The 15,027-nt window shown below is 39.6% G+C and overlaps 1 protein-coding gene and 1 non-coding gene across 2 annotated transcripts in view; one reads left to right on the top strand and one right to left on the bottom strand.

The window, feature by feature from the left end:
- AKAP6 (A-kinase anchoring protein 6) overlaps positions 1-15,027 on the bottom strand; it is a 588,857-nt gene that overhangs the window by 393,909 nt on the left and 179,921 nt on the right. The window lies entirely within an intron of this gene.
- Positions 7,574-7,678, top strand: LOC133068770 (U6 spliceosomal RNA). The gene has a single exon (XR_009695716.1). It is a non-coding gene; the product is annotated as a U6 spliceosomal RNA (small nuclear RNA).

Below are 15,027 nucleotides of genomic sequence, written 5' to 3'. Positions count from 1 at the left end.
GACAGAGTCAGACACAACTGAGCAACTAAGCTTATATATATATATATATATATATATATATATATACACACACACACATATATATGCACATATATATATATAGATATATACACACACACATATATATATATACATATATATAACTGAATCACTTCACTGTACAGCAGAAATAATTAACACAACTGTGTAAATCAACTACACTTAAAGAAAATAAATTTTCTAAGAGAAAGAAAGAAAGAAAGAAAAACTCTATTATGAGAACCATACAATTTCAAACTAGAAAGGAACCTCAGGAGCCATCTATCACCCTCTTATCCCAGGAAGGGATCACCACATCAAGATTCCTGAAACATGATTAAGGATAAAGAAAAGGCTGCTATTTTTTAAGATGGTTCGCTTGTGACTCAATTAGAAGACTATCCAAATCTGCTGTTATAATTTTTATCCATTGGTCTAACCTTTAAAGAAAACAGAATTTTTCTAATTCATCAATTTCCATTCAAAGGTTCTGGGCTCTTTCCTCATGCATGTAGTTTTAAGCCCCCAAATATTCCTAAGCCTCACTGGTGTCAGGAGATGAAGTAGAACAAGCTTCCTGAGACAGCTGACCACGTACCCCTCCACCAAAATCCCTCCCACCTATCCCTAACTCCTTTCAAACACACCCAAAGTCACCTAGTTAGCATTTTCAGAAGGGATGGACTCTTTGTCTCAGATCCGTTTATCAACTAATCATGCAGCCTTTCACCAGCATCATCCTCTCTTAACTGAGCCTCTACCCTTCACCAATATTCATTCATCAAGGAGTGATCCTTATTTCTACTCAAAGGCTATTAGAGGAAAGGCAAAAAGGTCATCTTCCTCACTTACACACACCCATTTGGAGATACTTCACACTACAGCAGAGAATAATTAATACCTTTGATTAAGAAAAGAGGCTAAAGTCAAGTCACACTCAATTTACCTGTATTCTTAGGAAAAACTGTAGCAGATGCCCACGTTCTCATTCATTCTTGTCTTTAGAGAGTTTTTTTATCCACTTAAGTGAAAATCAAATGAGCTCCCAACAGTTAAAACCATCACCAAAAACCATCCCGTCTTACTCTGAACACTGAAAAGTTTTTAGTATAAATAATTTTGCTAGTCTGAGACCACTTCTTTTTTGTGATAATTTTTAAGCCTCCAGCCCTATTCAAGTCAATCATTTCAGAGCTAAATTTGCAAATGATACTACTTTTATAAGATAATGTAACAGCTGAAGACTCATTAAAATTTTCATTGTACCCTGCAATAGAATTCTTTTCCCCTCCTTCCCTGTTCATTTCCACTTGATTAATCCCAGCTCCCAGCCAGCCAGTCTTGGAGAAGATCCTGCTCCCCTGCCCAATCCCCACTGCTAGCTCTGGTGTGCCAAATACTAATTCTTACTCATGCAGTGGCAGCTCCTCTTTTCTGAGAAGCTTTTCCTCCCCCTTCTCCTCTCCTGTATTACAGTTTGGGGGAGTTACAAGGCCAATGATTTACACAGGTACTAGAGGTTCCTGACACCACCCAGAATAAGCCTACTCTTTTGGCACTTTTCTGCACATTATCTGACAGTAGGTATCATCTGCAGTCCTGCAAGGAATTCTTTTCAGGACCTTGAGGTTTTTCTGCCTCAGCTCCTAATAGGCATTAAACCAAATATTTTGCCCAGATTCATCCTACCTACCACTATGGAAGCCTCGCTTCCTCCAGGGATATCTCATAACCCAGGATTCTAGGAGAGTTTGTTTGTTTGGCTTTTGTGTTTCTGTGGAGGTTGCCATTGCTCTGAGGTTACCTGGTACCATTTATTAAGTCTCTAAAACTATGGGCTTCCTGAAAACTACCTGGAAGTAAAATGAGAATGAGTGATCGTAAAATAGAACAAAGGAAGAAGTAGAGAAACTCTGAGACAATCTCAAACCACCTCACTGACATGCAGTGGTCATTTAGGTTTTGTTGCTCTACAATGGTGCCCACACCTCTGTGAGGGTCAGCCTCCAGGTGCCTGTCCAGGCCTGTCCAGGGGGGCTCAGCCTCTGCTCCCACCCTCTGTGCTCTGTGGTGGCTGAGGCTCTTCTCGGTGCCTGAGTGGCCAGCTCCTCACACAGAGCTGAGCTGGCGAACTGATGCTGCCCAGGCTGGGAAATGGTGGGGGCTGGATGGCTTGTCTAATTCTCTGAACATAAACTTGGCAGGAGTCCTCTGAGTTACTAAGCAACAGAACATCTGACATGAAGCATTTAACAACCTTTCCATAGATTACTAAAAGTTCCCAGAGCAAATTCATGTCTGGTCCCGTGAAGACAGAAGAAGGAAACAGAGGTGGCCAAGAAGAGAATGGGGAGAAAAAGCCAATAACGAAGGCGAAAGGAAACAGCAACTTACAGAGGCAGCAAGAAGAGGGAGACAGGAAAACGGGAGGCACTTGAGATGGAGACTCTCAGGGAAGGAGAATATGCCCCAGGATAGCATTTCCCAAAAGCTCTAGGAGGCAGTCTTTCAGCAAAAAGAGTTTCTACGGTTTTCATTTGTTATACAGAATCATGGGTCTTTCCTCCATTTTTGTTGTGTTCACTCCACTCAACCACTCACCTCAAATACACAGCTCTCACAAAATCTGTAACAGGAGGCTACCATGCATGACAATCTCATATAGACACACAAGGAGCAGAATACCAATGCGAAACAGTTAGCAAGAATGTAAGAGTTCACTACTTCTGGCTTAGAAAGCTCTCGATTCTTAACTTAATGTTCTGAGCAAGATGCCCTTCTGCTGCCTCTCTGGATCGACTTCCTACCCTGCTCCTGGTGCAGGTGATGTGTGTGTAGTTGCTCAGTCATGTGCAACTCTTTGAGACCCCATGGACTGTAGCCCACCAGGCTCTTCGGTCCATGGGGATTCTCTAGGCCAGAATACTGGAATGGGCTTTCATGCCCTCCTCTAGGGGATCTTCCCAACCCAGAGACCAAACCCAGGTCTCCCACATTGCAGGCAGAGTCTTTACTGTCTGAGCTACCAGGGAAGTCTGCTGCAGGCAATAAGCAGATGAATTGTTTGTGAAGAATTGGAAAATTTGACAATAAGAATAAACCAACCAAAAGTCAATCAGCATTTTATTAACACATGGCTAAAAATCTAAAACCAAGAATTGCTACACTTTTAATAATAGGTTTGTGGGCCTCAAATTCTCTCTCCCACCACTTTTCTTTAATAAACATTGTATTCTACATAGAAGTTAATCCAATGAGCTTCCAGTCCTGCTGTCAGCCCTGACACACAGAGACCCATTAGAGGGACTTCTTTCCAGAGTAAATTTTACGGGTCCAGAGTCAGTGGTGTGTGCTACTACAAGAGCAATTCTTGACTCCAGCCCCCAGAGTACTACATAGCTCATTTAAACAGCAAATTAGAAAAAGCAATTGTCAAGAGGAAAAATTAAAACTTGAGTGACATAAATTCTGCCATTCTGTACAATCACATGGAATTTTTAACTCATGCTTAAAATTGAAAGCAGTAAAACAGTGCAATTATAATGTTTTGTTTGAAAAATGCAAAATTAAGATGTGAAACATTTTACTGAATTTAAACTTTAAATTTTAAACTATTACTTTATTAATAATTGTTAACTATATTGATTATGAAACTTAAGGGTGAATCAATAATTATGATTGATTATTCACATGGTTATTGTTGAAAATAATTTTGTCCTATATGAGCAAGGGTAAGGGTATTAAAAATTATCTGTTCTGACCCATCACAAGCAAGGAAATCGAAACTGTAATCAGACATCTTCCAGCAAACAAAAGCCCAGGACCAGATGGCTCCACAGCTGAATTCTACCAAAAATTTAGAGAAGAGCTAACACCTATCTTACTCAAACTCTTCCAGAAAATTGCAGAAGAAGGTAAACTTCCAAACTCATTCTATGAGGCCACCATCACCCTAATTCCAAAACCAGACAAAGATGCCACAAAAAAAGAAAACTACAGGCCAATATCACTGATGAACATAGATGCAAAAATCCTTAACAAAATTCTAGCAAGCAGAATCCAACAACATATTCAAAAAATCATACATCATGACCAAGTGGGCTTTATCCCAGGAATGCAAGGATTCTTTAATATCCACAAATCAATCAATGTAATACACCACATTAACAAATTGAAAGATAAAAACCATATGATTATCTCAATAGATGCAGAAAAAGCCTTTGACAAAATTCAACATCCTTTTATGATTAAAACTGTCCAGAAAGCAGGCATAGAAGGAACATACCTCAACATAATAAAAGCTATATATGACAAACCCACAACAAGCATTACCCTCAATGGTGAAAAATTGAAAGCATTTCCCCTGAAATCAGGAAAAAGACAAGGGTGCCCACTCTCACCACTACTATTCAACATAGTTTTGGAAGTTTTGGCCACAGCAATCAGAGCAGAAAAAGAAGTAAAAGGAATCCAGATAGGAAAAGAAGAAGTGAAACTCTCGCTGTTTGCAGATGACATGATCCTATACATAGAAAACCCTAAAGACTCTACCAGAAAATTACTAGAGCTAGTCAATGAATATAGTAAAGTTGCAGGATATAAAATTAACACACAGAAATCCCTTGCATTCCTATACACTAACAATGAAAAAACAAAAAGAGAAATTAAGGAAACAATACCATTCACCATTGCAACAAAAAGAATAAAATACTTAGGAGTATATCTACCTAAAGAAACAAAAGACCTATACATAGAAAACTATAAAACACTGATGAAAGAAATCAAAGAGGACACAGACAGATGGAGAAATCTACCGTGTTCATGGATTTGAAGAATCAATATTGTCAAAATGACTATACTACCCAAAGCAATCTATAGATTCAATGCAATCCCTATCAAGCTACCAACGGTATTTTTCACAGAACTAGAACAAATAATTTCACAATTTGTATGGAAATACAAAAAACCTCGAATAGCCAAAGTAATCTTGAGAAAGAAGAATGGAACTGGAGGAATCAACCTGCCTTGACTTCAGACTATACTACAAAGCCACAGTCATCAAGACAGTATGATACTGGCACAAAGACAGAAATGTAGATCAATGGAACAGAACTGAAAGCCCAGAGATAAATCCATGAACCTATGGACACCTTATCTTTGACAAAGGAGGCAAGAACATACAATGGAAAAAAGACAACCTCTTTAACAAGTGGTGCTGGGAAAACTGGTCAACCACTTGTAAAAGAATGAAACTAGGACACTTTCTAACACCACACACAAAAATAAACTCAAAATGGATTAAAGATCTAAATGTAAGACCAGAAACTTTAAAACTCCTAGAGGAGAACATAGGCAAAACACTCTCTGACATAAATCACAGCAGGATCCTCTACGACCCACCTCCCAGAATATTGGAAATAAAAGCAAAAATAAACAAATGGGACCTAATGAAACTTAAAAGCTTTTGCACAACAAAGGAAACTATAAGCAAGGTGAAAAGACAGCCGGAGAAAATAATAGCAAACAAAGCAACAGACAAAGGATTAATCTCAAAAATATACAAGCAACTCCTGCAGCTCAATTCCAGAAAAATAAATGACCCAATCAAAAAATGGGCCAAAGAACTAAACAAACATTTCTGCAAAGAAGACATACAGATGGCCAACAAACACATGAAAAGATGCTCAACATCACTCACTATCAGAGAAATGCAAATCAAAACCACAATGAGGTACCATTACACGCTAGTCAGGATGGCTGCTGTCCAAAAGTCTACAAGCAATAAATGCTGGAGAGGGTGTGGAAAAAAGGGGACCCTCTTACACTGTTGGTGGGAATGCAAACTAGTATAGCCGCTACGGAGAACAGTGTGAAGATTTCTTAAAAAACTGGAAATAGAACTGCCATATGACCCAGCAATCCCACTTCTGGGCATACATACCAAGGAAACCAGATCTGAAAGAGACACGTGCACCCCAATGTTCATCGCAGCACTGTTTATAATAGCCAGGACATGGAAGCAACCTAGATCTCCATCAGCAGACGAATGGATAAGGAAGCTGTGGTACATATACACCATGGAATATTACTCAGCCATTAAAAAGAATTCATTTGAATCAGTTCTAACGGGGTGGATGAAACTGGAGCCCATTATACAGAGTGAAGTAAGCCAGAAAGATAAAGACCAATACAGTATACTAACGCATATATATGGAATTTAGAAAGATGGTAATGATAACCCTATATGCAAAACAGAAAAAGAGACACAGATGTACAGAACAGACTTTTGGACTCTGTGGGAGAAGGCGAGGGTGGGATGTTTCGAGAGAACAGCATCGAAACATGTATATTATCAAGGGTGAAACAGATCACCAGCCCAGGTTGGATGCATGAGACAAATGCTCTGGCCTGGTGCACTGGGAAGACCCAGAGGGATCAGGTGGAGAGGGAGGGGGGAGCGGGGATCGGGATGTGGAATACATGTAAATCCATGGCTGATTCATGTCAATGTATGGCAAAAACCACTACAATATTGTAAAGTAATTAGCCTCCAACTAATAAAAATAAATGGAAAAAAAATAAAAAATAAAAATTATCTGTTCTGAGTGTCAAAAATGCCTGGTATACCATTACCTCTTTGGAGCATATAACAGTCTCCTCTGCCCTCTGGCTTCTTACTGGGTTCTTACTGGACCACTGGTGGGGATCAGGAAAGAAGAAGAAGGAGATCGGGGCATTTATCTCTTCCTTTCCTTGCAGACTTGCCCTACTCTAACAACATCCTTTGACATTTCTCCCCAGCTTTACTGAAATATGATTGACAGATAAACAGTGTATAAATTTAAGGTGCACAGGTGGCCCAGTGGTTGAGAATCCACACTGCGGTCCAGGGGACACTGGTTTGATCTCTGGTCCGGGAGGATCCCACAGGCCGACGAGCAGCTGGGACTACTATGCCACAATCACTGTGCTCTAGAGCCTGACAGCCACAGCCACTGAGCCCATGTGCTGCAACTACTGAAGCCTGTGCACCTAGAGCCTGTGCTCGGCAACAAGAGAGTCATCGCAATGAGAAGCCCACGCACCACATGAAGAGCAGCCCCTGCTCACTGCAACTAAAGAGAGCTTGTGTGCAGCAAAAAAGACCCATCACAGTCAAAACACATATATAAATAATTTTTCAAAAAAAAAACTTAAGGTGCACAACATGATCTTTGGAAATATGTATACATTGTGAAATGATTCCCCTAACCAAGTCAATTTACCTATGCATCACCTCATGTATTTACTTTGTGTGTGTGTATGGTGAGAACACTTAAGATCTATTCTCTTGGCAATTCTCAAATACATGATACATTATTATTAACTAGAATCACCATGCTGAACATCAGATCTTAAAAACTTATTCATCTTGCATAAGTGAAATTTAGTACTATTTGATCAGTATCTCCCCATTTCCCCTACCCCCTGCCCCTGACAACCACAGTTCTACCCTCTTTTTCTGAGTAAGTTTATTTCAGATACCATATATGAGTAAGATTAAATGATGTTTGTCGTGCTCGCTTTGCAGCACATATACTAAAATTGGAAACATACAGAGAAGATTAGCATGGTCCCTGCATAAGATGACATGCAAATTTGTGAAGCATTCCATATTTTTTTTAAAAAAATGATGTTTGTCTTTCAGTGTCTGGTTTATTCCACTTAGTATAATATCCTCTAGAACCATCCAGTTTGTCACAAATGATAGAATTTCCTTCTTTTACATGGCTGAATAGTAATCCATTGTATAATATTCCAATATACCACATTTCTTTATCCATCTACCCATGGATGGCCATTTAGGCTGTTTCCATATCTTGGTTACTGTGAATAATGATGCAGTGGCATAGGGATATGACTACAGTGATGTCCAGTCCTTCAGATATATATCAGAAGTGGAGTTGCTGACTTATATGGTAGTTATTTCTTTAGGTTTTTTTGTTTTTTTTTTTTTAAGGAATCTCCATACTGCTTTCCATAATGGCTATACCAGTTTACATTCCCACCATCCTTTGACTTTGGCCAAAGTCATTCTTCCCCCATCCAACTCATTCTCTCCCTCTCTCTGTCTCCTTCTTTCATTTGTGATTATTACCTGCTCATTCAGACCCAAGGATGGACAGGCACTGCCCTCATTCCTCAGTAGCCTGAGGATACCACACTACCCCCTGTCATTTCTGGATATCCTGTCTATACCTTTATACATTTAGATTTATTTAAACTCTCTGAAAATTACCCACTTTGTAGGAGTCAACTATTTTCCACTAAGACTCTAACTAATATATATTCTTACTTCTTATAAATCCAATTTCCAACACAACTCTTCATTATCCTAGATCTCAAACAGAAATTTTTCTCCTCCTTAAATATGTATATTCTAATTCCATAGGGTCTTAGGATCCTGGGAATGGAGTAGTTGATATCAGTTGTTTAATTACACTTTCAATATTCAGGGGAAAGTGGATGTGCACTTAGCTGATGATTTGCTGCAGCAGAGCCTCTATACATCACTTCCCTTCTCCAAAGTTTGCCAGTCACCTTGTAAAAATAACACTGGACAAATTGCCTCATTTAGCACAACATCTCCCTCCACAAAAATCACTATCACTTTTCTGCATCTCTCCAAATTAGGATCTAAGAGTTCAACAGTCATGCCATGTTCTTAAACTTACACATTCTGAGATTAATCAATCCCTTTTAAAAGGGCTAATCTTAATCTTCCCAAAAAAGGCAATGCCAAAGAATGTTCAAACTACCACACAGTTGCACTCATCTCACACGCTAGCCAACTAATGCTCAAAATTCTCCAAGTCAGGCTTCAACAGTATGTGAGCTATGAACTTCCAGATGTTCAAGCTGGATTTAGAAAAGGCAGAGGAACCAGAGGTCAAATTGCCAACATCCACTGGATCATCAAAAAAGCAACATAAGTCCAGTAAAACGTCTACTTCTGCTTTACTGACTACGCCAAAGCCTTTGACTGTGTGGATCAGAACAAACTGGAAAATTCTTAAAGAGATGGGAATACCAGACCTGTCTCCTGAGAAATCTGTATGCAAGTCAAGAAGCAACAGTTAGAACTGGACATGGAACAACAGACTGGTTACAAATTGGGAAAGAAGTACTTCAAGGCTGTATATTGTCACCCTGCTTATTTAATTTATATGCAGAGTACATCATGTGAAATGCTGGGCTGGATGAAGCACCAGCTGGAATCAAGATTGCCAGGAGAAATATCAATAACCTCAGATATGCAGATGACACCACCCTTATGGCAGAAAGTGAAGAAGAACTAAAGAGCCTCTTGATGAAAGTGAAAGAGGAGAGTGAAAAAGTTGGCTTAAAATTCAACATTCAGAAAACTAAGATTATCGCATCTGGTCCCATCACTTCATGGCAAATAGAAGGAGAAACAGTGGAAACAGTGACAGACTTTATTTTGGGGGGCTCCAAAAGCATTGCAGATGGTGACTGAAGACATGACCATGCAGATGGTCATGAAATTAAGACACTTGCTCCTTGGAAGAAAAGCTATGATCAACCTAGACAGCATATTAAAAAGCAGAGACATTACTTTGCCAACAAAGGTCCATCTAGTCAAAGTTATGGGTTTTCCAGTAGCCATGTATGGATGTGAGAGTTGGACTATAAAGACATCTGAGTGCCAAAGAAGTGATGCTTTTGAACTGTGGTGCTGGAGAAGACTCTTGAGAGGCCCTTGGACTGCAAGAAGATCCAACCAGTCTATCCTAAAGGAAATTGGTCCTGAATATTCATTGGAAGGACTGATGCTGAAGCTGAAACTCCAATATTTTGGTCACCTGATGTGAAGAACTGACTCACTAGAAAAGACCCTGATGCTGGGAAAGACTGACGGCAGGAGGAGAAGGGGATGACAGAGGTTGAGATGGTTGGATGGCCTCACTGACTCAATGGACATGAGTTTGAATAAGCTCCGGGAGTTGGTGATAGGCAGGGAAGCCTGGCATGCTGCAGTTCATGGGGTCGCAAAGAGTCAGACATGACTGAGGAACTGAACTGAACTGAATCTTAAGGTTAATGGGAAGAATTAATTACAGACAGTACTGAATTTAATCTGTCAACATCCTCTGCATTTCATTTCATCCATTTCCAAGTTAACAGCAACCAAAAACATAGCTAAAATTTTCTACTAAAAGTATTTCTTAGATTGAACACTTTTGTTAATAATTTTCAAAAAAAACATGTGGGAGAAAAGGCACACTCATCTCTGTTCTCTGCCTTTATAATGTTTAAATGACTTAAGTACTCTCACAGTGTGAGGATTTGACATCAGAGTGCCAAGCAAACTCAAGCAAGGAAACAGAATTATACCTGATAAAGAGCAAAACTATATGATTTCTGCAAAGCAATTCATCAATCTGATGTGACTCTAATGGAATTACTCAGGAGAGAATCTGATGGTGGAAATGGCCACTGAAGAAACAATTACCTTAACTAATCTGCATTGATGACAATGAGAAGTAGAGTTGAACAACAACAACAATAGCAATAATTTTAAAAAAAAAAGCTAATGCATCACACTTACTATGTTTGTAAGGCACAGTTTTTAATGTTCTACATGCATTCACTTATTTAATCTTCAGAACAATCCTAGGAATTAGATAACTATTGCTGTTCCCAATTTTCAGATGAAGAAACTGGGATTCAGAGAATTTAAGTAATTTTTCCAAAGTCACACAGCTAGTAAGTGACAGCTGGGATTCAAGAGAGGGTCATCTGGCTTAGCACCCATATATCAAATCACCAAGACATACCATCTCTACTGGAACTTAGAAAAACCATCCTTTTATTGGTGTGCAATTGAAAACTATATCATCTTATCACAACATATGAATTCCATTTAATCTCTGCTTCTCTTTTAGGAACAACAACTAAAAATGGGAACTGAGGCATCCCAAGAGAACTCTTACTGGTATAGTCAGAGACATGGCATTAAGACCTAGTTTTGTCAGCAGAAAAGGAAATAAATAAATTCTCATCATTTAGGAGAGAATCAGGAACCTCTTTGTGAATCTGCTGACAGCTATGGTCCCTTTCCCCAGAAAGTATGTACTTTGCATTCAATTTCAGGGAGTTTGCAGAAGCCCAGATGTCCATCCATAGGCCTTATGTGAGAAAACTCTCTTTTTAAATGAATCCTAAGTCTACAATGCTGTATATACTTCATTAAATTAAAAAAACAAGAATCAACTGATAAACCAATATTTTCACTGGATGACTTCTACATTCAAAGCACTGTGCTGAATCTTGTGTGAAGAGTCTAAGAAAAGACATATAATATAGTTCCTGCCTTCAAAGAGCTGTATGGTCAAGTTTGCAAAATAAGACAAGATAAGAGTAGGGTCATTACTTCTCTAGGGACTCTAAAGAAAGAAATAATAATTCTAGCTTGAGTTGTCAGGCAAGGCTTTAAAAGAAGACTTGGAACATGATGTGGTCTAGAGAGCTGATTAGGATTGCAGAGAAAGTGAGAAATGGCATTTCATATCAGAAAATAATAGAATTCTTCCTTGTAACACTTGCCTGGATTTATAGGCTAAGAAAATTACTTTTATGAGAAATACTGTGCAATTGTTAAGAATCTTATTTTCCAACCAGATACTGTGCTTCCTGCCAACATGCTCACCTCGGCCCAGCTCTCAGCTGGGAGGACAGCACACAGCTGGCAGCCCTTGGCCTGTCCTCTCAGAAGCCAACTATTAATAGATGGCGCATAACACTGTTCACCAGGACAAGGATATCTGTCAGTAGAAACTGGCTTACCGCTCTTAACTCATCTCCCCCTGCCTGGCCAGAGGAGCCCAACAGATAGAAATTTATTTTGATTCTGAGGTGGCTTTCTATCTCATTAGCAATCCTATGAGTCCCTATTCTTTTCACTCAACTGTCAACAGTCCTTGATGTTCTGAATAAAGAAGCTGTCCAAACTGGGATTAAAAAGAAGGGGGTAAAATCACCATTCCTTTTCTCAGACTCCATGTGGAGGTACTGAGCTGGCTCAGCTCCCTAGAGAGCTCTCTTTTCCTTTTCTTTGCAGCCCTAGTGACGATGCAGGATTTAGGTATTTACATCACACAGCCTTGATTCTTGCTGCAATTCCTTCCAGCAAAAATTCCACACAACAGAAGGACAGGGTATAGTTAAAATTCCGGTAGAATCAATGTTGACTTGATTGGGAAATTCTAGAAAATGGAATTAAAAGTCTGAAAAGAGATTAAGTTACTAATTAGCTAGGGTTGCAAAAAAAAAAAAAAGTAATTTAATTTACAGAAATAGAATACAAGGAAGAAGACATCCAGCAAAATGGTCATCCTACATTCAACCAGAAATGGATACCACCATCTCATATGTGAAAAGTAGATGCAAGTTTGGAGTGGTTGCCTCCTTTCAAGAGATTCACAGTTTGACAGTGTTGGAATATATCCCCAGAGGACTGGGTAAAATTGGAGGGTGGGAGGGAGAGGTACAGTGGAGAAGAAAGTATCATAGAAAGCAAGGAGGTCAAAAACAGAAATGAAAGCATAATTTTAAATGAACTCATACTTTGACACTCTATAGCTGGGGGTAGTGAGAATAAGATCCAACAAACTAATACATGCTACATCACTTAGAATATTTTGGGTGGTAAACAACCAGGGAACTCTTGACTCAAAGTGTACTTTAAAACTTTTTAAAGTTTTTTCCTCCCCGCCCACCCCCCCCCCCCCCGCCACCATTTATACAATACCCCACATGATAAATAACAGAGGCAGAGTAGCACCTAGCCAAGAAGAAACTATCAGGATTCTAGCTCTGCTGCCCTGGGATTCACTTGGCTCTGCTCTCTACCCTAGATTGGCTTCATCCTCAGGATGAAGGCAACATGCCTATAGCATTTCCAGGCATCATGTCCTGACAGCATGGCCAGAGGAAAAACAGATCTAGGCTTTCCTGTTTTTCTCTCAGGATTGAGGGGATGTTTCCTGGAAGCTTGCAGCAGACTTCCCCTTGCATCTCTTCCAGCAGATTCAGATCATGTGCCCCTTCCAAAACCAACCACCAGTGGGAAGAACGTGAGTGGTTGTCAAAGTGCAGTCCCTGATCCATCAATAGTACCTGCTGCTGCTGCTAAGTCACTTCAGTCATGTCCAACTCTGTGTGACCCCATAGATGGCAGCCCACCAGGCTCCCCTGTCCCTGGGATTCTCCAGGCAAGAACACGGGAGTGGACTGCCACTTCCTTCTCCAGCACATGAAAGTGAAAAGTGAAAGTGAAGTCACTTAGTCATGTCCGACTCTTAGAGACCTCATGGACTGCAGCCCACCAGGCTCCTCCGTCCATGGGATTTTCCAGGCAAGAGTACTGGAGTGGGGTGCCATTGCCTTCTCTGAATAGTACATGAGAACAAGGTAAACTATTAGGACTAGCTCCAGACTCACTGAATCAGAGTCTCCTGAATTGAAGCACAGCAATCTGTGTTTTAACAAGAATTCCAGGTGATTCAGATGCACTTCAGTTTGTGAACCACTGGTTTAGACTAGAGTAGAATGGGTGTTGGATTCCCAACCACAATGACCAGGACAATGGTTGATGGATCAGACCAACCATTAAGATAACCAAAGAGTTTATTCAACTACCATTTTTGAATGCTTGCTCCACTCCAACTTTTTATTTTACTTTCACTATACCCTTTAACACTATACAGTATCTCTGTCAGGTATTACTGTCTCCATTTTACAGCTTAAGAAATGGAAGTTCAAGCAATTTAAGTAAACATCCAATTTTACAGAGCAAAGTCAAGATCTGAACTTAGGCCTTCTGACTCTAACCTACTTTTCATTTCAGACCTGAAAGATGGAGATTGCCCTAGTCTCTATATTCTAGGGAGGCTCTGAGCTCCTTGATATTCATATTTAAATGAAGATTGATCAGAGAAATATCCTCAAATCTATAGTCTTCCTTGGGTCCTGGAATTCTAAGAAATTGCCAGGTTATGAGGCTTCCCTGAGGATACTTCTTAACTGCCTCTTAGAGTTCAGAGTAAACCAAGCCTAAAGAGATGGCCCAAAAATACAACAGACATTTTTCTTCTCTCAGAAATGGAAAGGAAATCCCCAAAGGCCCAAAACTGAGAGAAATCTCAAAAACAGGTACTCAAGTTCCTGTTATTCTAGACAGAGGTCACTGCCATTCTCAGTAAGAAAGGGGCTTGCATGTAAATGATACATGGGGTGGCCACAAGATGGGGTGAGAGAACTAAGATTCTTACATTGAGCCAGTATCCTAAAAGGGCTACACTCTGAGAACAGGTAGACTAAAAAAAAAAACAAAAAATTGATCTACAGATGGAGGACAAGGAAACTCCTCTCCCTCAGGCTGAACTCTAAGGGGGACCAAAAAAAAAAATCTCCCCTGATAATTTGCAACAAGAGGCTTGCCCTCACAGTGAGTTTGAGATATGGATTTACGCTACTAGCAAGGGCAATAAATCAGAGAAAGTAACATAAAAATTGGTTTTCAGATTGTCACTGACCCTGAGGTCCTGGCCAAAGAAACCAGGAAGCCTCTTTGTAAAGACATATTCCCATCTCAGGCCACACAGGGTTCTCACAGACAAGAGCTCAAAATCCTAAATCACAAAACCTGAAGGAAATGTCACCACAGCTGAAAGTTCAAAGAAACAACAAATATGAACTTCACATAATAGAATTATCAGAACAGGAGGTTTTAAATTATTTTTAGAAGTAAAAGAAAGAATTAAAAATATGAGAAAGGAACACGATACTATCAAAAAAAATAAAATAACCAAGCAGATTTGAAAAAGATATGCAACAAGGAAATTTCCAACCTCTATCATACAACTGAGCACACACACACATCATTCTTAACAAGAAATGTATGACCTCATTGAGAAATCATCCTGGGTTGCAACAGAAGTTGTCAGA

This window comes from Dama dama, chromosome 13, assembly GCF_033118175.1.
Source record: "Dama dama isolate Ldn47 chromosome 13, ASM3311817v1, whole genome shotgun sequence".
In the NCBI taxonomy this organism is placed as follows: domain Eukaryota; kingdom Metazoa; phylum Chordata; class Mammalia; order Artiodactyla; family Cervidae; genus Dama; species Dama dama.
This window is presented reverse-complemented; position numbering and strand designations above follow the sequence as displayed.